At 45.6% G+C, this 24682-nt stretch overlaps 1 long non-coding RNA gene across 1 annotated transcript in view; it reads right to left on the minus strand.

The window, feature by feature from the left end:
* Positions 1–930: 930 nt before the first annotated feature.
* Positions 931–24682, minus strand: part of LOC147109731 (uncharacterized) — a 30262-nt gene continuing 6510 nt past the window's right edge. The window contains exons 2-4 of the long non-coding RNA XR_015080341.1: positions 10399–10519; positions 9670–9719; positions 931–4536 (exon numbers count right to left, since the gene is read on the minus strand). This is a non-coding gene — a long non-coding RNA (uncharacterized LOC147109731). The remainder of the gene's footprint in view (positions 4537–9669; positions 9720–10398; positions 10520–24682) is intronic.

Here is a 24682-nt window from a genome sequence, read left to right on the forward strand (position 1 = left end):
TCGCACTGCGTACAGTGCACAGTTCTGGTCACCATTCTAAAAACAGCAGTTGCAAACACTGAAGAAGCTGCAAGATAATTCAAGTGAAAAGGGGATGAGCTATAAGCAAAGATAGAAAAAGCTTCATCTCTGCAACCTCATTAAAACATATAAAATATTAAATGCCTCAGATAAGGCACATTCTGAATATTACAAAATAAGTCGATAGTAGGGCTAATGCTGAAAAGTATATCATGAAAAGTAAATGGAGATCAGGGCCCCGATTTTCTCCCAGCCGTCGGGCGGGTTTTCAGGCGGGCGGGGGCCGAAAAAAAATCGCAGAAATAGGGGGCCGTGACCTCCCCGCCCGACTTTTGCCCCAGTGTTTCAGCGGGACCCGAATCAGTCCCGCCCGCCACAGGCGGGAATGGTCAGCGGGAGCCTAATGGCCAATTATTAGCATGTTTAAACCTATTTTCAAGGGCCCTTGCAATTTTGTGGCTTTCCCCACGTAAAACACGCCTGGTGGGAACACCGCTGATGAAACCTGGCGTGAACAGAGTTGGCTTGCTTGCTTTCAGCTGCAGGTCAATCAGGACTGAAGAGATATAAAACAGGCAGCATTTGCAGGCTGCAGGACCTTGTTGCTGAAGGCTTGGGGCAACTTTTTTAAGGCTTAGACACAGCTGTGGAAGGTTGGAGCCGCACACACTTCTCCAGTGTGAGCTCCTGGGAAGCCCCTCTCACCACCCTAACTCAGCGCCTCAACGGAGGCATCTGCCAGAAGCATGGGAGGCCTTTTGTTCCTTCCCTTCCTGGCATTAGAGAATCTCCAACAGCAGAGGAGGCTGGAGCAACTCCAACAACAGCATCACCAGCAACAACAGCAGCACCAGCAGGAGCGGCAGGCTGCGGCTCAGCGACCTGGGGCAGCACAGGCCACAAGGGGCCAGCGCATGGAAGGCCGTCGGCGCAGGAGATACCCCCCAAACAGGGTCTACAGACACAGGGTCAGCTACCTCAACATGACTGAGCAGCAGTGCCAGAGGCGGCTCCGACTTTCGCGAGAGGTTGTGACTGACATCTGCGCAATGCTACAGCAAGACCTGGAGCCCAGAGCACCAGGTCCACACTACTTGCCAGTGGCCATCAAAGTCACCACCGCACTCAACTTTTATGCCTCAGGCTCCTTCCAGGGATCAGCAGCAGACATCAGCGGCATCTCCCAGGCGGCCGCACACACTTGCATCACGCAGGTAACCGATGCCCTCTTTGCCCTCGCGCACAATCACATCCATTTCACCCGGGATCGCGCAAGTGTGGCGGCACGAGCGCGTGGATTAGCTCAGCTGGCAGACTTTCCAAGGGTGCAGGGCGTCATTGATTGCACACGTGGCCCTTAGGGCACCCCACCATAATCCAGGAGTTTTTGTCAACCGCAAGGGCTTCCACTCCCTTAACGTTCAGCTGGTGTGTGACCACAAGGTGGTGATTTTGCATGTTTGTGCCAAGTACCCTGGCAGCTGCCATGACTCCTTCATACTGCGCCAGTCTACTGTGCCTCCGCTATTCAGTCCGCCAAACGAACTTCAGGGATGGCTACTTGGAGACAAGGGATATCCCCTGTGCTCTTGGCTAATGACGCCGTTGAGGAGACCAGCCAGCGAAGCTGAGGAGCGCTACAACTCCAGCCACATTACCACCAGATGCATTATCGAGCAAACCATCGGACTGCTGAAGATGCGCTTCAGATGCCTGGATAGATCAGCTGGAGCCCTACAGTACTCATCAGCCAGGGTCTCCAAAATCGTCGTGGTTTGCTGTGTGCTTCACAACATGGCACAGCGCCGTGGCTTGCCGATTCCGCAGAACCAAGAGGCTCCTCACAGAGCCGCCTCGGATGAGGATGATGCTGAGGAGGAGGAGGACGGAAACGAGCATCCTGCAGAGGCCCGCCAACCAGCGGCACCAGTGCGCGAGAACATTGCTGGGCGGAATGCAAGGAACGCACTCATCCTGGGTAGATTTGTGTAGCCTGGTACATCAAACACTGCAGCCTCACTGCTTCTTAACTGACCATGGACAGTGGCCCATGCCTACACTTTCCTACCTATTTGACCAGCTTGCTGACATCTGCAAGTTATCCTAAGGCCTCTATGTGATATCCCCATTCGCCAAATGACAGACGCCATAACTGCAGCAGCTGCCACCAGATTTTTTATGTACAGGAAAATGATGGCATTAAAACTAGATGGTGGAATAGTTATGTGAACGTGAGCATAGAGAGATACGGAATGGGTAAGGGTGCATGGATGTGACTGTGAAGTGGGATGTGGAGGAAGAGATTGCTGAAGCTGAGTGCTGTTGGGGAAAGGCAATGGGGATCAGGTTGAGGGTGATGGAAACTTCGTACTTGCTTTCCCTGTGCGGTGAAGGTCATGGAAGCGCTTCCTGCACTGCAGCCAGGTGCGACGGGTGACTCCCAGAGAGTTGACCTCCGCAGCCACCTCCATCCAGGCAGCCCTGGACTCTTTGGGAGGCCTCTTCCTCCCTGAGCGAGGGTAGAGGACCTCCCTGTGGGCCCTTACCCCATCCACCAAGGTCTGCAGTGACGTCTCGTTGAATTTGGCCACAGCTTGGCCTCTGCCTCTGGCAGCAGCTGGTGCAGGCTCCTCTGCCATTGTGCAAGAGTGGTTGAGAAGCCCGCAGAGGTGGAGAAGCTTGCTGGACACTTTAAAAGCACCACGAATGATGACATCATACTGTGGGGCTTTCTGACTGGAAATGGAGAATTAGCAAGGCTGCCCACATGCTGGAACTTAATTGGCCACTTGAGGGAAAATTGCGTCCAGCTGGCTGACCCATTTTTTTCCGGGTCGGAACCTCACATTCGGGGAACCCACCCACTTCCGGCACGATCCACAAAATCGGGCCCCAGATGTCAGAAGGGACCTCACACGTAGACTGACGAATGTCTGGAATAATCTGCCAGGTATTGCAGGGACAGGGATTTAGATGGTCAAGTGTCCTAGATGCTAGAGTGGGACAGCTCAATTATTGGTGGGTGGAGTAAAGGAGGAGACAGAAGCAGATTCAGTGAAAGAAAGAGAATTAAATAAAAGATACATGATGTCCGTGATTTCCATGATGTTTGACAAGTTCACCATGTCTAACCCACAACTGTCGCCAAAATTCACCGGGATTAAATTACAGCCCAAATCAAGTCTCACCCTTTTCCATCATTCAACTACATAGGAATATTTAAGAATGCCCATTCCTTCTTCAACAGAAACTGAACAACTTGTAAATAATTCAAGTATTTTGTAATGTTATGGACATTTGCTCCCAATTGCCATTGAGCAACTGATACAATTACCCTCAATTAGCCACCAGCAAACAAGAACATTGCCATGGAAATGCAAACAGACTGAAAACGCCCAGCTTCAATGCAACTTCCAACCATCAAATTCTAACTTTTTGAAAATATAAACCCAAGATAGTGGTTGTTATAAATCTCATCAAGAAACTACTTATGAAATAATGCTGGACGGCCAGCTGGTGGCGCCGTCCAAGGAGTATAAATACTCGGGTGTCGGCCCCAGCTTTCCAGGGGCATTTTGTAAGACAGGAACTAGTGAAGTACAACTAGACCTCCATGTTCTGAAACAAGTTGATTAAAGCCTTGCTTTATGCTCAAACCAAGTGCGTAGTGAGTTTTATTACATCAGTGGTAATATTTAAATTTCCTTGCTAAAATGGCTTAGTAACTGCAGATTGCAGTGTGCTATTGATCACAATAAACAGGAAAAACCTCAGCTGGAGCTCTCCTGATGGTTCAGTTGGGGGGAAGCAAGGGTGTTACAACTGGCTTCAGCACCATTCCACACGGAGTGGAAAAAATCAACTTGGATTGCCACTGATTGCTGCTAGTGCACATGTGGATGTCTGTTAAAATCTCACTTGTACTTAGATTTAGTTAACTTCTAAATTATTTCAACTGATTACAAAACACCTCCTCACCTGCTTTAAAATATGGTACATTAAGATTCTGCTTTGCCCCACGCCTTGAAACATAGTATTACTGTACATAGAAATTAGAACACAAACAGGCCGTTTGGCCTAGCCATTGCGTCTTGGTGTTTATGCTCCTGCCCTGCTGCCGTATCTGTTAATTCCCATTTCCCTTGACCACCAATCTAACCCATTCTTAAATCCGGACACAGTCTCTGCTTCACTCTCGCTAACTCCAGCAGTGCATTCCAATCACACACACACACCTGGGGATGGGGAGTCCACCTGTTACTGTTGTTTAAATATGTGTTTGGTGTGATGCGAGTCAGTGCCCATAATTCACCATGTAGACTCTCCAAGTTCAGCAAGGGTGTCTGGGGATTGCGTTGAAGAAAAAAAGGTGGTTCTTGGGGGGAGAAAGGGGGAAGGAACTGCTATCATACAATTCTTAATGCTCAGTTATAGACTGCCATTGGCAGTGGTCCCACAACAGGTTACCTGTTTGCCCTCTGTTGGGCAACGGTTCATGGTGTACAGCATGGAGACCTGAAAAGGGGGAGGGAGAGAACAGTAGTAAATACAACACAGCTTAGAGAAACATGGGATTCAGTTCTTGACACATCTGGAAGACACTTTTACAAATTATACTTCTATTCTAAATTTATCCCAGTGTGTCACGATTCTGGTTTTCATGCACTTATAAATTAAAGAACTTGCCAAGCAAGACTCCCAAATAACCCCCTCTGAATTTGGAACCATTTTATAATGGTTATGATTGGCAAAACAGAGCTTTTAATGGTGGCTTATTTTGAAGCAAACATCTTTAACAAAGGTCAAATTACAACTTTAGCATGTCAGGCTTGGAGGGCTGTGCTCCTTTTAACTTCATTTTACACACAATTTCAAAAATACCTATTTTCTGAAAATTACACTTTTACCCATTTAAACTTGTACTACTAAATTTTATTGGAAATTGTCCTTTAACAACCTAAGAATTAGAAGCAGGAGTCGGCCATTCAGCCCCACGAGCCTGCTCCGCCTTGCAATAAGATCACGGCTTATCTTCCACCTCAACTCCACTTTCCTGCCCGATCTCCATATCCCTTGATTCCAAAAATCTATCAATCTCAGCCTTGAATCTACTCAATGACTGAGCATCCACCGCCCTCTGGGGCAGAGAATTCCAAAGATTCACAACCCTCTGAGTGAAGAAATTCCTCCTCATCTCAGTTCTAAATGGCCTACCCCTTATCCTGAGACTATGCCCCCTAGTTCTAGACACTCCAGCCAGGGGAAACAATCTGTCAATCCCCCTCAGAATCTTGTACGTTTCAATGAGATCACCTCTCATTCTTCTAAACTCCAGAGAGTATAGGCCCATTCTACACAATCTCTCATCATAGGACAGCCCTCTCCTCCCAGGAAGATGTTTTTGCCTCAAGATATTATTTTGCCTATGGAAAATGAAAAGGATCAGATTGTTTTGCACTTTGTAAAATAATTCTCGAAGCAAAAGATTTGGTGAAGTTGTATTTTCACTGGTTAAAGGATTATCACTTGATCTTAATCTTGATGATATATCTACAGTGATATTAATATTTTATTTATAGGTGAAATATTAAGTCAAATTTCCTTTATCCAAGTTTTAAAAATCAATCCTCCTCAGTGTTGCATGAGCTTTTCAGTTTAGACTAAAAAAAAGCAATTTTTCCAAGCAGGAGGTGCCAGATGCTCTCCCCACTCTGTGCTGAGTGAGCCGCACTCAGCCACAACAGTAGCAGGGTCACTACTTCAGCACTGTGGGTCAAGGAAGGGCAACACTGACCAGGCTTTCCTAATCCATGTTGTGACTGCATGGAAGCATCTGATGATGATGGAATTGAGCTGTGGCCCATGAACTCGCCAACACATGAACAATGGCCACCCTGGCAGCACAGAGCAGCACTCCAGCAAGGAGTCAATGTTTCAGAAGAGGCAAGAAAATGGTTGCAAAAAGAAAACAATTGTTACGAGCATTCAAAAATGAAAGGTAACGTTACCCTTAGATTAGGATTATTCATTTCATTTCTACATCTGGACCAGACTGAAATTCTCAATAAGGAACCAGGTATGTTCTTCAAAAAGGAAGATTTAAAAGATTTTTCCTTAATTGTTATGCAAGAGCAATAACATTAACATTTAAATGTTAAATGAAATTCCAGAGGGTAGAATATGGAACAGAAACACTGCTCCAATACCTTGCTCCTACAATTTTATATTTTTACTTAAACCACCAAGTTTTAAGCGGAGCCTTTTTAAATACCAGCCAGTAACCATTAACTGATTTATCGCAATCGTTCATAACCTTTTATCATTAGATGGCCCACTGTAGTTTAAAATATGAAAAAAATAGAATTTATAGACAAATGGCAACCAAGATCTTCATTAAAAATGCTTTTGCTGGCAATTAGACAGCAAAGCTGGGAAAATGTTATTTAAGATAGGACGGTTTCACGTTAATGGGTAGAATGAGAATCTTGGCCTTTCTCTCAAGTGGACTGGAATACAAAGCAGAGCGCGCTCTGGTCGGACCCTGTCTGGAGCACGGTGTTCAGTTCTGGGCCCCGCACCTCAGGAAGGATACAAAGCAGAGTGCGCTCTGGTCGGACCCTGTCTGGAGCACGGTGTTCAGTTCTGGGCCCCGCACCTCAGGAAGGATACAAAGCAGAGTGCGCTCTGGTCCGTCCCTGTCTGGAGCACGGTGTTCAGTTCTGGGCCCCGCACCTCAGGAAGGATACAAAGGAGAGCGCGCTCTGGTCGGACCCTGTCTGGAGCACGGTGTTCAGTTCTGGGCCCCGCACCTCAGGAAGGATACAAAGCAGAGCGCGCTCTGGTCGGACCCTGTCTGGAGCACGGTGTTCAGTTCTGGGCCCCGCACCTCAGGAAGGATACAAAGCAGAGCGCGCTCTGGTCGGACCCTGTCTGGAGCACGGTGTTCAGTTCTGGGCCCCGCACCTCAGGAAGGATACACTGGGGGTGCTGCGCAGATTCACCAGAATGATACCGGGGTAAAAGGGTTAAATTATGAGGACAGGTTGCATAAACTATGCTTGTATTCCCTTGAATACAGAAGATTAAGGGCTGATCTAATCAAGGTGTTTATGGTTAAATAATTTGATGGGGTAGATGGAGAGAAACTATGTCCTCTGGTGGGAGAGTCTAGAACACGGGGGCACAACCTTAAAATTAGAGCCAGGCCGTTCAGGGGTGATGTCAGGAAGCACATCTTCACACGGAGGATAGTGGAAATCTGGAACTCTCTCCCCAAAATATCTGTTGAGGCTGGGGGTCAATTGCAAATTTCAAAACTGAGTGATAGATTTGTGTTGGGTATGGGTATTGGTATTAAGGGTTATGGAACCAAGGCACGTAAATGGAGTTGAGATACAGATCACAGATGATCTAATTGAATGGCAGAACAGATTCAAGGGGCTGAATGGCCTGTTCCTATGTAACAAACTCAAGGGGCTGAATGGCCTGTGCCTATGTTCCTGTGTAACAGGCTCAAGGGGCTGAATGGTCTGTTCCTATGTAACAGGCTCAAGGGGCTGAATGGCCTGTTCCTATGTAACAAGCTCAAGGGGCTGAATGGCCTGTGCCTATGTTCCTGTGTAACAGGCTCAAGGGGCTGAATGGCCTGTTCCTGTGTAACAGGCTCAAGGGGCTGAATGGCCTGTGCCTATGTTCCTGTGTAACAGGCTCAAGGGGCTGACTGGCCTGTTCCTATGTTCCTGTGTAACAGGCTCAAGGGGCTGACTGGCCTGTTCCTGTGTAACAGGCTCAAGGGGCTGAATGGTCTGTTCCTATGTAACAGGCTCAAGGGGCTGAATGGCCTGTTCCTATGTAACAAGCTCAAGGGGCTGAATGGCCTGTGCCTATGTTCCTGTGTAACAGGCTCAAGGGGCTGACTGGCCTGTTCCTATGTTCCTGTGTAACAGGCTCAAGGGGCTGAATGGTCTGTTCCTATGTTCCTGTGTAACAGGCTCAAGGGGCTGAATGGTCTGTTCCTATGTAACAGACTCAAGGGGCTGAATGGCCTGCTCCTATGTTCCTGTGTAACAGGCTCAAGGGGCTGAATGGTCTGTTCCTATGTAACAGACTCAAGGGGCTGAATGGCCTGCTCCTATGTTCCTGTGTAACAGGCTCAAGGGGCTGAATGGCCTGTTCCTATGTTCCTGTATAACAGGCTCAAGAGGCTGAATGGCCTGTTCCTATGTTACAGGCTTAAGGGGCTGAATGGCCTGTTCCTATGTTCCTGCGTAACAGATTCAAGGGGCTGAATGGCCTGTTCCTATGTTCCCGTGTAACAGATTCGAGGGGCTGACTGGCCTGTTCCTATGTTCCTGTGTAACAGGCTCAAGGGCTTAATGGCCTGTTCCTATGTAACAGACTCAAGGGGCTGAATGGCCTGTTCCTATGTTCCTGTGTAACAGATTCAAGGGGCTGAATGGCCTGTTCCTATGTTCCTGTGTAACAGGCTCAAGGGGCTGAATGGCCTGTTCCTATGTTCCCGTGTAACAGATTCGAGGGGCTGAATGGCCTGTTCCTATGTAACAAGCTCAAGGGGCTGAATGGCCTGTTCCTATGTTCCTGTGTAACAGATTCAAGGGGCTGAATGGCCTGTTCCTATGTAACAAGCTCAAGGGGCTGAATGGCCTGTTCCTGTGTAACAGATTCAAGGGGCTGAATGGCCTGTTCCTATGTTCCCGTGTAACAGATTCGAGGGGCTGAATGGCCTGTTCCTATGTAACAGGCTCAAGGGGCTGAATGGCCTGTTCCTATGTTCCTGTGTAACAGATTCGAGGGGCTGAATGGCCTGTTCCTATGTAACAAGCTCAAGGGGCTGAATGGCCTGTTCCTATGTTCCCGTGTAACAGATTCGAGGGGCTGAATGGCCTGTTCCTATGTTCCTGTGTAACAGGCTCAAGGGGCTGAATGGCCTGTTCCTATGTTCCTGTGTAACAGATTCAAGGGGCTGAATGGCCTGTTCCTATGTTCCCGTGTAACAGATTCGAGGGGCTGAATGGCCTGTTCCTATGTTCCTGTGTAACAGGCTCAAGGGGCTGAATGGCCTGTTCCTATGTAACAGATTCAAGGGGCTGAATGGCCTGTTCCTATGTTCCCGTGTAACAGATTCGAGGGGCTGAATGGCCTGTTCCTATGTTCCTGTGTAACAGGCTCAAGGGGCTGAATGGCCTGTTCCTATGTAACAAGCTCAAGGGGCTGAATGGCCTGTTCCTATGTTCCTGTGCAACAGACTCAAGGGGCTGAATGGCCTGTTCCTATGTTAGCCAGCATTAGACATCAGAACATCTGATTGCTAAAGGCCACTAATCGCAGGGGAAAAAACAGTTAGAACTAGGAAGTTAAGTAATTACAAATTCAAATTTGTGCGAGGAACTTGATATTGGAATGTTAAATATGATTCGAGTCTGGGGTTTTCACTTGAAACATTTATTCCACCTGCATCATTTGAAAACATCAAGCAAGCTAGCCCTGGGTGCTTGAGTGCAGATTTAAATTAAGCTGACGTACTTCAAACAAACTCTACTGACCAACTTCATTAGCTTCTGTAATTTGGTCTCTGGTACCATGACATGCTATCAACCTTTAAATAAAGTTGACCGTGACCATACTTACAGTTGTGGCAGGTGTCATTATTCCCATCGGTACAGGAATCATAGGTGCACCTAAAAACAGTAAACATCATTTTAAAAATGGCAAGTAGAATTTTTTTTAATGTTTCTTAAAAATTGTAATTTTTAATCATAATGGAGAAATTTGACACTCCACAAAATTAAAATGAGTTTTTCAGGGCCATAACGGCACCTAATCCAACAAGGTCTAACATTTAATGGGGTATTTAACAGCGATATCACCGCGGAAAAGCCCAAGAATTCGTTAGTTTCACTGAATGCGGGCTATTTTGGCGGGGGGGGCGGGGGGCACAGCACAGCCGGTGTTGAAGCAGTGAATGACTGACCGCAACGCCAGGATTTTTGCATTTCGATGTGCATGTGCCGCATCCTGACGTTACTGTCAGTTTCAAAGGGGTAATAACAGCGAACGCTAGCAGTTGGCGTCGCTGGGCTGATTTTTATCATCTCCTTCCTAGCTGCAGGATGTTGAGGCCAGTTAAAGCCGCTGTAACCCCAGCCGAGCCAGGGTCAGCTAACCCAGCACATGTCATGGCTCGAGGCTGGAGCCTTTTTGATGTCTATGACTCAGTATCATAGCATGTGGAACGTGTTACCCGCCAAGCTACAGGGACACTTACACTTAGAATTTACACCTGTAAAGTGTTCAGAAAAACATTTAAAACACACGGTAGTTTTCTATAGCTTTTAAAACAATGTCCAATTTACATACCAGGTGGCACAGATGGAGGAAAGCCTGCAAACTGTGGAGGAGGAATACCCGGTGGCAATGGCGGTATCCCCAAAGGAGGGCGATTCATGTGTGGCGGAAATGACATTTCTTCAGCGCCAACCTGCAAGAGACAGCACTGCTCACAACATCCAAACTTTCAAGCTTTGTTCCAATAATTTGTTAGGGTGTATTTAAGAGCAATTCACTATTTAACAAAGTACACAATTATGTTGTTGTACAAGACCTTGGTCAAGCCTCAGTATGAATACTGCGTTGTGTTCTGGTCTCCTCACATGGTGGCTGATATTGAGGCTTTGGAAAGAGTGCAGCAGGGCTCCAAGATTAATCCCCAGTTTAAAGCATCTCATTACCCAGGCAGGCTCAAAGAGCTGAGACTACACCTCAGAAAACCACAATGGGGTGATTTGATTGAGGTTTATAAGATGAAGGGACTAGATTGTGTTTGCATAGATCAATTGTTTCAACTTGATAGGTTAGTGAGGGCCAGGGGTCACTCTTACAAGTTACGTAAGGGCAGACCTAGTTTCGATGTCAGGAGGTGGTTCTTTTCCCAGAGAATAGTGGACCTGTTGTACGCCGATTCACTGAACTCCTTCAAGCGAGAGCTGGACTGGTTTCTGGCTGGGGCGGAGATCACCTTTTAAAATAGGTAATGCTGATCAGGGCCAGGGTGATCTCCTGGACTAGTTTTTACTACCTAAGGGGGTCAGAGTGAAATTTTCCAGATCTTATCCCCCCAAATGGGTGAGGTTTTTCACTTCGCCCAGGAGATCACATGGCTCTGGGTGTGGAGTGCATGTACTGTGGTGCACTTGGCATCGTAACTGTCTGGGTCAGGCTGGAAGGACTTGGAGGCCTCTTTCTGTCGGTCAATTTTGATATGTTCATAACTTATGAAGTGGGTGAGTGGGCTCCCAACATGGCTGATTATGGGTCCAAAGTCATATTAGATTGAGCAGAATGAGTTATGAGTTGACTGTACCATTTGAAGATGCATTTTTGGGTTGCAACCAGCTGCACAAGAATCACACGGCACGAGCCAGCAGCACCAGCAAATATATCAGAGCAAGGGCAGATACTGTGGGAAATAGAGGCTGTTTCGGAGATTTCTCAATGCTGTTTGAGGATTGTTACAGGCTCGTATCTCTGCATACGTCCCAGCTGCATGCAATGCTATTCAAATCCTCACTTTGCTTCCCCTCTACATTCAGCCCAATTTTCATTTGCATTACTAGTCGCTCTCCCATGGTGTTGCAAGTAGTAAATCGAAGAATATGATCTCTCTCCTAACTGTCTCTCTCGGGTCTAAGCAATTCGGACATTTACCTTTTCCAAGGGTGAACGGAACACATGGAAGATAATTAGTTGGCTTCCAAATTCAAGCAGTCTTTTCCTTTGGAAATTGAACATTAGCATCAGCAATAAGACACTCAAGTTATATGCGCTTTCGGAAGATTATAGAACACAAAATAAAAGCGACAAGTGGCTAATCAGTGGTCATTTTTCCTCACACTCATGGCCTGTGCTTTAAAAATCTATAAACTTCAACTAGATAACGCTATGGAAATTTGTCGGCTAGTTTTTCTTCAAGTAATTTTGAAGACCAGCAGAGCACAAGCTGCCACAAGCTAAAGAAAGGTATTCCATCAGCAACCTTCCTAATGGGCGGCTGCGGAGTGGTCTCGCACAGGCCGCTCACCGGCTTTTCAATGGAAGAAACCGCCCATGTGCAAAAATTGGAATGGGCCGCGCGCCAGTTAAAGGGACCGCGCACAAAAAATATTAGAGGGAACATTGTCCCTCTGTATAGCTAACTAAATGAGGCAGACTCCACACGCTCTCTCAATTCAAAGTCAGCTCTCATCGGCACAGCTCTGGACAAAGGTCCAAGCCCAGGCTTTTAGCGGAGACTATGGCCTTCAAGTAAAAGCTTTAATGAAAACATAAAAGAGCACAAAAAGACAAATCCGTTGGTGGATAAATGTCATGTTATCATGAAATATGCAAGTTTTAAAAAAAAATGAATTTAAACGTGAAAATTGGAGCTTTCAGTTAGTTAGAACTAACGACAAGATAAAAAATGCTCAGAAAGCATTTTGAGCAAGTTCTGGTGAAAAGATAAAGTGCCAGCTGCTGGGCAAATGATGCAATTACAAGGTAATGAATTTACAGATATTTTCAATCAAAAATGTAAGCATCGCAATTTATATCTTGGCCAGAAACCGAAAAATGTGACAGTGACAATAAGGTAAAGGCATTCAAAATGATGATGGGTTTTAATAATGTAAATAGGGAAAAGCTACTTGCACTGGTCAGTGAGTCAGTAACTGCACGGAGATATTTTATGCAGGGGGTTATTAGGACATGCAATATTCGCCCAGAAATGGGACGAGAAGCACAACCCTTCGAACAGCATTTAAACAGCAAGTGCCGAGGAGATTTACTAGAATGGTACCAGGGATGAAGGACTTCAGTTATGTGGAGAAACTGGGATTGTTCTCCTTCGAGCAGAGAAAGTTACGGGGCGATTTCATCGAGGTGTTCAAAATCATGAAGGGTTTTGATAGCGTAAATAAGGAGAAACTGTTCCCAGTGGCTGGAGGGCTGGTAACAAGATGACACCGATTTAAGATAATTGGCAAAAGAAGCAGGGAGGAGATGAGGAGAATTTTTTTTTTTTTAAACACAAAGTTGTTATGCTCTGCCTGAAAGGGTGGTGGATGCAGATTCAATAATAACTTTCAAAAGGGAATTGAAGGGCAAAAATGTGCAGGGCTATGGGGAAAGAGTGGGGCAGTGGGACTAACTGGAGAGCTCTTTCAAAGAGCCGGCACAGGCACGATGGGCCGAATGGACTCTTTCTGCACTGTAGGTTTCTACAACTCTTTTAAAAAGAATAATTTAAAAGGGCATGATTAAACTTACATAGAACCTTGGTTAGCTCACACAAAGTATTGTGCACAGCTCCAGTCTCCATATTACAAAAAGGATATGGAAGCACTGGAGAAGGTGCAAAAAGATTGACAAGGATGATCCCATATGTGAGAGGGTAGAACCATCAGAGAAAAGACTGGACAGGCCGGGGCTTTAGAAACAATCAGTCCCAGGGATGAGCTGATAGAGCTCTTTAAGATTATGAAGAGCTTCGATGGGGTAGCCGTAGAGTGGATGTTTCCATTTGTGGCGGAGACCAGAACTAGGGGCCATAAATATAAAAGACAGTCACTGTTAAATCCAATAGAGAATTCAGGAGAAACTTTCGGTGGAACTCACTACCACATGGAGTAGTTGATGGGAATAGCATAGATGCATTTCAGGGGAAGCGAGATAAACACACAAGGGAGAAAGGAATGGAAGGGTATGTTGATGGGGTGAGATGAAGTAAATGGAGTGGGAGGAAGCTCATGTGGAGCACAGACTGGACCTGCTGGGCTGCAAATTTGCTGTAATTCAATGTAAAAAGGGACTCTTTCAGAGAGCCAGCATAAGTGTGATGGGTCAAACAAATTATGTGTTATAAAATTCTATGATACTATGGCAACACACACTTTCTCAACAAGCTATCAATCAATACAGCAACTCAATGAACCAGGAGTGTTACAATATTGGCAGAAGTGTGCAAAATAGTAATCAAAAAATTGCTGCAGCCCATGAATCCTCCCTTATTTCAACTAAAGGCAAGCCTCTCGTGTTAACAAGGTTTTGTAGCAATCCTTTAAAATTGACATGAAAGATACAACAACTTGCATTTATATAGCGCCTTTAATGTAGCAAAATATCCCACGGTGCTTCACAGGCACACAGACAAAAACTGACAGCGAGGCAAAGGAGGAGGCATTAGGACAGGTGACCAAAAACTTAGTCAAAGAGGCAGGTTTTAAGGAGCATCTTAAAGGAGGAAAGGTGGTGAGGCAGAGGGGTTTTGGGAGGAAATTCCAGAGCTTAGGGCCTGGGTGGCTGAAGGCACGGCCGCCAATGGTGGAGCGAAGGGAGTGGGGAATGGACTAGGAGGAACGGAGCGTTCTCAGAGGTTTGGAGAGGAGGATGTTCCAGCGATAGGGAGGGCGGAGGCCATGGAGGGAGTTGAACACGAGAATTGTAAATTCGAGGCATTGGTGGTCCAGGAACCAATGTGGGTGATGGGTAAACAAGACATGGTGCGAGTTAGGATATGGGCAGCAGAGTTTTGGATGAGCTCAAGTTAATGGAGGGTGCAAGCTGGGAGGCCGGCCAGGAGAGCACTGAAATAGTCGAGTCTGGAGAGAACAGAAGCATGGAGCAGGGTTTCAGCAGCAGATGGGCTGAGGCGGATGTTATTACGGAGGTAGAATCAAGCAGTCTTGGTGATGGAGACGATATGCGGTCAGAAGCGCAGTTCAGGGACAAATAAAGGCGAGGTTGCTTCAGCCTGACACAGTGGCCAGGGAGGGGATGGAATTGGTGGCGAGAACCCAACACAGTGGCTTCAATCCTCTCACTATTTAACTGGAGGAAATTTTTGCTCATGCAGTACAGGGTGTCAGACGAGCAACCTGACAGAGGCAGTGGAGGGATCGAGAGAGGTGGTAGGGAGATAACTAGTCAGTTACAAGTTTTACTTGGTTATGATCAATATACACCTGCACTGATCAACATGCCTATCACCATCAATAAATGCTACATTTGTGTTTGACAAAAATAAAATTATAATTAAGGATATTGTTCCCTATATTAAGCACTGGTCTACATTCCATGTACAAATCACACTTTTTCCAGGCAATGTATCAGTCACGTGCTGCTGATAACCTTGGGCCTGTATCAGATTGGCGTGAAATACCACTCTTCCATCCACATGATGTGCAGCAAAACTTGGCAAGTGTAACATCAGAAACAATGAAGATAAGATGACTGTAGAAGGATGGGCTTTTCTGCCAGTTAAAAAATTACATTTCAAAACAAACTAGGAGTGGGTTGGACCCACCACCACCACCCCACCTAATTGCTTTGTGTGGTACTGAGCCATGGAGACCACGAGTCCCAGGTTCAATTCCTGGTCTGTGCACTCAGCTAATCTAAGAAACTGGGGCTACAATCAGCCTAATGTCGGAGTTGGGAATGCAGGAAGAAAAGGATGGAACCATGTTGCAGCAGAAGTCAACACCTTCGATGTAGGAGGGGAGAAAATTGGGAAAAAGGTGGCCAATGTATTCAGAACTATTTCTTGCTCCAGACCCAATCAAACTGTGTGTTTTTTCTATGTTTGAATACAAATGGAAATGGGCATCTCACACGTTTGCTTCCATGCTTCTGGTAACCAGCAGGGTCAATGTACTGAGGTGCCAATGGGCAAATCAAATTGCGAAACTTGAACATATTAAAACTTTGTCATCAAAGGATCAAGGTTCTCAGCCATGACACTGTCTGGGATAGAGTTTAAGTGGTTGGAGAGGCAGTGTAAGAAGCTGCATCAAAAAGTATTCGACACATACTTTTTGGATTAGACAGCGTGTTGTGGTGCAACTGCAACAGCGCATGTTATTGGTATAAATTTGACATCTGCCTCAAACGCCAACTACTTGGATGCTCTAATAATGTGAAGACAACTGACAGCTCAGTCACCAGTCATTGATGTTGTACCAGCGATAATTTTCCCACAGCCACGTGGTCTCCAAGCCCGAGCAATCCAGCCTCTGCCAAAAATAATCAAAAAGGCTTATGGAATGTTAGCCTTTACCTTAAGGGGGTTGGGATACACAAAGGGGGTGGTGAGGGGTGGGAAGAGTGATGCTCAGAGCCTCAGTCAGACCCCATCTGGAGCAGTGTGTTCAGTTCTGGGCCCCGCACCTGAGGAAGGATATACTGGTCTTGGAGGGGGTGCAGTGTAGATTGACCAGAATGATACCGGGGCTTAAAGGGCTAAATTATGAGGACAGGTTGCAAAACTTGGCTTCAGTTTAGTCAGTTGAGGAGCAATCTAATAGAGGTGTTTAAAATGATAAAAAGGAGTGGATAGGTTAGAGAGAGAGAGAAACCATTTCCTCTGCTGGGGCAATGCACATCTTCTACAAAACAAGAGCTACAATATTCTACTGACCTGTTTATTCTTCAGAGCTGCCAAAAGCCTTGGACTTGAATGGCATGTTTTTTATTTCAAACCTCATCAGGTTCTCAGTTTTCCATCTCTCCCATTTTCAAGTATTTCCTTTGGCCTCCCGCTGCGTTAGCTATTCACACACCCTTTCTATCTTTAATGCCTGCAATGCCCTTTTCCATTACCTGATTGAGATAATTGGTCACATTATCCAACAATCATCCCACTGATTCTTCCTGTGTTTGTCTGTTTCCCCCCTTCTCAAATTCGGTTTCAGTTGCTTGTTCATCTCTTATCTTGCTCATCCAAAGAATGGCCCACACCCAAAGCGTCAACTGCCTGGTCTCTCCACAAAACCCCACTGACCTGTTGTGTGTTTGCACCATTTGCTTTCAGATTTCTAGCATTTGCCTTTTATTTCTACAACATTTTGTCTTTCAGATGAGACATTAAACCGAGGCACCTTCTGCCTTGGTGGACATAAAAGATCCCACGGCACGAATTCAAGCGCAGGGAAATTCTGTCCTGGCCAATATTAAACCCTCAACCAACACTGCAACCAGATTATGCACGTGGTGTGCAAATTAGTTGCCTTGTCCTCACTCGCCTCACATGGTCCATCTCTGACTCTTCCCTTCCCCGACTTCTCAATCTCCATTTCTGGAGATAGACTGTCGACCAATATCTACTGTAAGCCCACTGACTCCCACAGCTACCTCCAGTACCCTTCCTCACACCCCGCTTCCACAAAGAACTCTGTTCCACTATCCCACTTTCTCTGTCTCCGTCGCATCGGTTCTGATGATGCCACCTTCCACACAAGTATGTCTTCCTTTTTCCTCAACTGAGGGTTCCCCTCTAACGTGGTTGACATTGCCCTCGACTGTGTCCATTACATTTCCCACACTTCTGCTCTCACCCCTTCCCTTCCCTCCCAGAACCACAATAGGGTTCCCCTTGTCCTCACCTTTCACCCCACCAGCCTCCACATTCAATAGATCGTCCTCCGCCATCTCCAGCGCAACGCCACCACCAAACACATCTTCCCCCTCCCCTCTCCTTTCAGCATTCCGAAGGAACTGTTCCCTCCGCAAAATCCTGGTCCGCTCCTCTAACACCCCCAACATCTGCCACCCCCCACCCCGCTTTCCATGGCACCTTCCCGTGCAAGCGCAGGAGATGCAACACCTGCCCTTATACCTCCTGCCTTCCCACCGTCCAGGGCCCCAAACACTCCTTCCAGGTGAAACAGCGATTTACTTGTACTTCTTGCAATTTAATATACTGCATTCGCTGCTCACGATGCGGTCTCCTCTACATTGGGGAGACCAAATGCAGATTGGGTGACCGCTTTGCGGAACACCTTTCAGTCCACAAGCGTGACCTAGAGCGTCCGGTCGCTTGCCATTTTAATTCTCCACCTCAGCCTCCTATACCATGCCAACGAAGCTCATCGTAAGCTCGAGGAACAGCACCTCATCTTTCGATTAGGCACTTTACAGCCTTGCAGACTCAACACTGAGTTCAACAATTTCAGATCATAACCTCTGCTGCCATTTTTCTGGGCAGCAGCTGTTGGTAATGGTTCTGCTGTTAACATTTACACCTCCTCTAGACCCATCTTTTGTTTCTTTACTTGTCCCATTACCATCCCCATTTGCCTTGCACCATCATCCCTTCCGTCATTTAATCTCTCCAGCCTTCCACCCAAATCACAGACCTTCCCTTTTGTTCTTTCCTCCCCTCCCCAACTTCCCCTGCCTCTGTACTTGCTTAAATCCTGTTACATCTCTAACTTTTTCCAGTTCTGATGAAGGGTCCCAGACCTGAAACGTTGACTCTGTTTCTCTCTCCACGGATGCTGCCTGACCTGCTGAGTATTTCCAGCATTTTCTGTTTTTATTCCGTGTTCTAACCACTCTCTGGGTAAAGAAGTTTCTCCTGAATTGTCCTATGAGGACAGATTGAGTAGACTAAGCCTATATTCCCTAGAGTTTAGAAGAATGAGAGGTGATCTCATTGAAACATATACAATTCTTAAGGAGAGCGACGTTAGAGGCTGTTTCCCCTGGCCGGAGAGTCTAGAACAAAAGGGCATAGTTTCAGGTTAAGGGGTCGGCCATTGAGGACTGAGATGAGGAGGAATCTCTTCACTCAGATGGTGGTGAATCTTTGAAATTCTCTACCCCAGAGAGCTGTGGATGCTGAATCGTTGAGTCTATTGAAGACTGAGATTATTGAAACCCACTTACGAGTTGCTGCTGAAACTGTTGAGCCAGAGCAGCTGCTGGTTATCAGGCAGAGCTTTATGAACGCAAGCACATATGCAATTCCAATCAGTAACTTGTCTAGAATCATACTTGGAAATACTGTATTTTCTTGTGGCCAATCTTGATTTGGTTAAAACAATGCCCGCAAGCCAATGACGCTCTTTAGATGGCCTGCCTTTCAGCTCGAAAAAAGAGGGCGAATGAAGAGGCTTTACAAACTTAGCCAATAACAACCAAGCCACATAGTTCCAAAACAGCCCAAATCTGATCCCTACTCGATGCTGGGATAGCTCATCTCACATAGGATGGTAGTCACAGGAGGACAATGGAGCCAGGTTAGAAATGAGAATTTCCCACGACTTCCCACTCCTCCTGATCACTAAGCAGCAACTCCAGCCCTGTTACCACTTCCTTAACAATGGATTCCAGCATTTTCCCGACAACTGATGTCAGGCTAACTGGCCTGTAGTTCCGCTGTCTCTCCCCCTTCCGTTCTTGAATAGCGGGGTTATATTTGCTACCTTCCAATCCGCTGGGACCGTTCCAAAATTCCCGAGATTCTATAAGATCACAACCAACACATCCACTATCTCTGCAGCCATCTCTTTTAGAACCCTAGGATGTAGGCTTAGTCCAGGGGATTTGTCAGTTTTTAGTCCCATTCGTTTCTCAAGTACTTTTTCTCCAGTGATTACTTTAACTTCCTCACTCTTGAGCCCCTTGGTGCCCCACTATTTTTGGTATGCTTCTTGTGTCTTCTACTGTGAAGACAGTTACAAAATATTTGTTTAAAGTCTCTGCCATTTCCTTATTCCACACTATAATTTCACCTGTCTCAGCCTGTAAGGGCGCAATGTTTATTTTTGCTACTCTCTTCCTTATTACATACTTGTAGAAGCTCTTACAATCTGTTATTATATTTCTTGCTCATTTACTCATGTATTCTATTTTCTCCCGTATCAATTTTTTGGACATCCTTTGCTGGTTTCTAAAGCGCTCTTTTTCTTTGCAACATTATAAGCCTCATAAGCAAATGGCATGTTGGCCTTCATTGCAAGAGGATTTGAGTACAGGAGCAAGGATGTCTTACTACAGTTATACAGGGCCTTGGTGAGACCACACCTGGAGTACTCTGTGTACAGTTTTGGTCTCCTTACCTAAGAAAGGATATACTTGCCATAGAGGGAGTGCAGCGAAGGTTCACCAGACTGATTCCTGGGATGAGGAGAGATTGGGTCGACTAGGCCTGTTTCCACTAGAGTTTAGAAGAATGAGAGGGGATCTCATTGAAACGTATGAAATTCTGACAGGGTGAGACAGACTGGATGCAGGGAGGATGTTTCCCCTGGCTGGGGGTCTAGAATGAGGGGTCACAGTCTCAGGATACGGGATAGGACATTTAGGATTGAGATGAGGAGAAATGTCTTCACTCAGAGGGTGGTGAACGTGTGGAATTCTCTAGCACAGAGGCTGTGGAGGCCAAGTCACTGAATATATTTAAGAAGGAGATGGATAGATTTCTAGACACAAAAGGCATCAAGGGGTATGGGGAGAGAGCGGGAATATGGTACTGAGATAAAGGATCAGCCATGATCATACTGAATGGCGGAGCAGGCTCGAAGGGCCAAATGACCTACTCCTGCTCCTATTTTTCTGTTTCTTCTTTTAATCTAATAGTGTGCTTAACTTCTTTAGGTAGCCATGGATGGATGATTTTATCCAATGGAGTTTTCATTTCTCAATGGAATGTATATTCGTTGAGAATTATGGAAGATCTTTAAATTTATTTATTACCATATCACCTGCTTCTGTCTTTAATGGGCCCACATCTCCCTTAATAATCTTAATATATTTATAAAAACTTCATCTATTTATATTACTGGCATGTTTGGTTTCTGTGTCTCCTTTTTGCAGCTCTTACTATTTTAGACATAGACATAGAAGATAGGAGCAGGAGTAGGCCATTCGGCCCCTCGAGCCTGCTCCGCCATTCAATGCGATCATGGCTGATCATCCAAATTCAGTACCCGGTCCCTGTTTTCTCCCCATACCCCTTGATCCCTTTAGCCTTAAGAAATATATCCAACTCCTTCTTGAATATATTTAATGAACTGGCCTCCACCGCCTTCTGTGGTAGAGAGTTCCACAGGTTCACCACTCTCTGGGTGAAGAAATTCCTCCTCATTTCTGACCTAAATGGCCTACCCCTTATCCTTCGACTGCGACCCCTGGTTCTGGACTCCCCGACCATCGGGAACATCCTTCCTGCATCTGGTCTGTCCAGTCCTGTCAGAATTTTATAAGTTTCAATGAGATCCCCTCTCATTCTTCTAAACTCTAGCGGGTACAAGCCCAATTGACCCAATCTCTCCTCATACGTCATTCCTGCCATCCCAGGTATCAACCTGGTGAATCTTCGCTGAACTCCTTCCATGGCAAGAACATCCTTCCTCAGATAAGGCGACCAAAACTGCACACAATACACAAGATGTGGTCTCACCAAGGGCCTGTACAACTGCAGCAAGACATCCTTGTTCCTGTACTCAAACCCTCTCGCTACGAAGGCCAACATACCATTTGCCTTCTTAACCGCCTGCTGCACCTGCATGCTTACCTTCAGCAACTGGTGCACAAGGACACCCAGGTCTCGTTGCACTTCCCCTTCTCCCAATCTATTGCCATTTAGATAATAATCTGCCTTCCTGTTTTTGCCACCAAAGTGGATAACCTCACATTTATCCACGTTATATTGCATATGCCATGTTTCTGCCCAATCACCCAACATGTCCAAATCATCCTGGAGTTTCTCGACATCCTCCTCACAGCACACACGCCCACCCAGCTTTGTGTCATCTGCAAATTTGGATATATTACATCTAGTTCCCTTGTCTAGATCATTAATATATATTGTGAATAGCTGGGGTCCAAGGACCGATCCCTGCAGTACCCCACTAGTCACTGCCTGCCACTCGGAAAAGGACCCGTTTATTCCAACTCTTTGCTTTCTGTCCGCCAACCAGTTCTCTATCCAAGTCAATACCTTGCCCCCAATCCCATGTGCCTTAACTTTACACGCTAATCTCTTATGCGGGACCTTATCGAAGGCCTTCTGAAAGTCCAGATGCACCACATCCACTGGTTCTCCCTTATCTATTTTACCAGTTACATCCTCAAAAAATTCCAGTAGATTAGTCAAGCATGATTTACCTTTTGTGAATCCATGTTGACTTTGTCCGATCCTGTCACTGTTTTCCAAGTGCTCTACTATTACATCTTTTATAATGGACTCTAGCATTTTCCCCACTACCGATGTCAGGCTTACCGGTCTGTAATTCCCCGCTTTCTCGCTACCACCTTTTTTGAATAGTGGGGTAACATTAGCTACCCGCCAATCCATGGGTACTGTTCCAGATTCCATCGAATGTTGGAAGATGATCAGCAATGCATCTACTATTTCTAGGGCCACTTCCTTAAGTGCCCTAGGATGTAGATTATCAGGCTCTGGGGATTTATCGGCCTTCAATCCCATCAATTTCCCTAACACCATTTTCCTACAAATACTGATTTCTTTCAGTTCCTCCCTTTCATCAGACCCTATGTTCCCTGGCATCTCTGGGAGGTTATTTGTGTCCTCCTTTGTGAAGACAGAACCAAAATATGTTATTTAGTTGGTCTTCCATTTCTTTGTTCCCCATTATAAATTCCCCTGATTCTGACTGCAAGGGACCTACGCTTGACTTCACCAATCTTTTTCTCTTCACATATCTATAAAAGTTTTTAGTCAGTTTTTATGTTCCCTGAAAGCTTACTCTCATACTCTATTTTCCCCTTCTTAATTAATCCCTTTGTCCTCCTTTGTTGAATCCTAAATTGCTCCCAATCCTCAGGATTATTGCTTTTTCTGGCCAATTTATATGTCCTCTCCTTGGATCTTATGCTATCCCTAATTTCCCTTGTTAGCCACGGTGTCTTTGTGTCCTTTTGTTTTCTGTATTTCTCCCAGTTCACTGGATTACCACTTTGCGGCATTTATGAAAGGCACTTCCTTTATCTTTACACTGCGTCTTACCTCACATGTTAACCGTGGTTGCTTTTTTGCTCTTCAGGGACATGTGTTGGTATTGTACTTTGAATACCTCCCACTGTTTTTCCTGTAGGTTTACCTCTTAACAGCTCAGCCAGTTTAACCTGCTTAGTGAATGTCTCATTCTGTTGAAGTTAACCTTACTTAAAGTTAAAACCTGTGTGTGTGTGATCTTTATCTTTCTCAAACTTCATGTCAAACTCTAGCATGTTGTTTTATGATTGTATGTTCATGTCCAGTGAGGACAGGACTGAGATCTATTGTGATGCCCTGGTGATTGAATAACACACAGCAGCAAAAAATGAATGCCTTCAGGAGTGGAGAAACTTGGTCAAAGAGAAGAATTCGTCACCATTCTAAGTACCAATAGATGCTATGAGGGAGGTGCTGACATACAGGATTCTACGAAAGATCAGCAGTAGAATAAAGTCAAACTAAATCCGAATCTTGTTCCAGTACAGAAGAGCTCTCCAGTTTTACTTACATGTGAGGGAACAAACCTTCTTTAAAAATCGACTCCCAGACACACTTTTTATTCTATAAAACAAAACTACACTGCACACTTCCCTGTAATATTTTAAAAATCAAACTTTGCTCCTGCATAGTCACACGAGATTATCCTAATTGATCCACCCAAGCTATTTATTACCCTTTCACTTATGTCACAATACTTCGACCATGCTTTTGACAATGCTTAATGGTTTAAAAGATCACGGTGGGCAAATTATCCAAAAAAATTACCACTCATTCAACCTCGCTGACATGCAAACATTAATGAAATGTCACTCTTGCAGTTGGCTACACCATCTGAATTGCTGAATAGGGAGAACCTGTAATCATTGACCTAATAATTTATCTTGGTACATACTGTGAAACATCTCACACCAGAGGTGGGAACCGCATTGCAATGACCACCATTTTGTGGTAAAACTTGTTTTCCAATTCCATAAACTTTTACATTATTATGCCTTGTGTGTTTGATACAATGTGATTTGATACGTTTCGAGATGTGTGTGTGAGTGTGCGCAGAAGCAGGTTTTGGGGTGTTTTGAAGTGTGAGAGAGCGCGCGAGAGTGAGAGTAAGCATGTTTTGGGTATTTTGAAGTGAGCGTGTGTGGAAGTAGGTTTTAAAGTGAGCGCGTGTGGAAGCGTGTTTTGAAGTGTGAGCGTGTGTGGAAGCGTGTTTTGAAGTGAGTGTGTGTGCGGAAGCGTGTTTTGAAGTGTGAGTAAGCGTGTTTTGAAATGTATGTGTTTGGAAGCGCGTTTTGAAGTGAGCGCTTGTGTGGAAGCGTGTTTTGAACTGTGTGTGTGTGCGGAAGCGTGTTTTGAAGTGTGTGTGCGGAAGCGTGTTTTGAAGTGAGTGTGTGGAAGCATGTTTTGAAGTGAGAGCGTGTGCGGAAGCATGTTTTGAAGAGTGTGTGTGTGGAATCGTGTTTTGAAGTGTGTGTGGAAGCGTGTTTTGAAGTGTGAGCGTGTGTGGAAGCGTGTTTTGAAGTGTGAGCGTGTGTGGAAGCGTGTTTTGAAGTGTGAGCATGTGTGGAAACGTGTTTTGAAGTGTGTGTGTGTGTGGAAACGTGTTTTGAAGTGTGAGCGTGAGTGGAAGCGTGTTTTGAAGTGGGAGCGTGTGTGGAAGCGTGATCTGAAGTGAGAGCGTGTGTGGAAGCATGTTTTGAAGTGAGTGTGTGGAAGCGTGTTTTGAAGTGAGAGCGTGTGTGGAAGCATGTTTTGAAGTGAGTGTGTGGAAGCGTGTTTTGAAGTGAGTGTGTGTGTGGAAGCGTGTTTTGAAGTGAGAGTGTGTGTGGAAGCGTGTTTTGAAGTGAGTGTGTGTGTGGAAGCGTG

Source organism: Somniosus microcephalus, chromosome 12 (genome assembly GCF_052327205.1).
Source record: "Somniosus microcephalus isolate GS21.2 chromosome 12, FLI_Smic_1.0, whole genome shotgun sequence".
Lineage (NCBI taxonomy): Eukaryota > Metazoa > Chordata > Chondrichthyes > Squaliformes > Somniosidae > Somniosus > Somniosus microcephalus.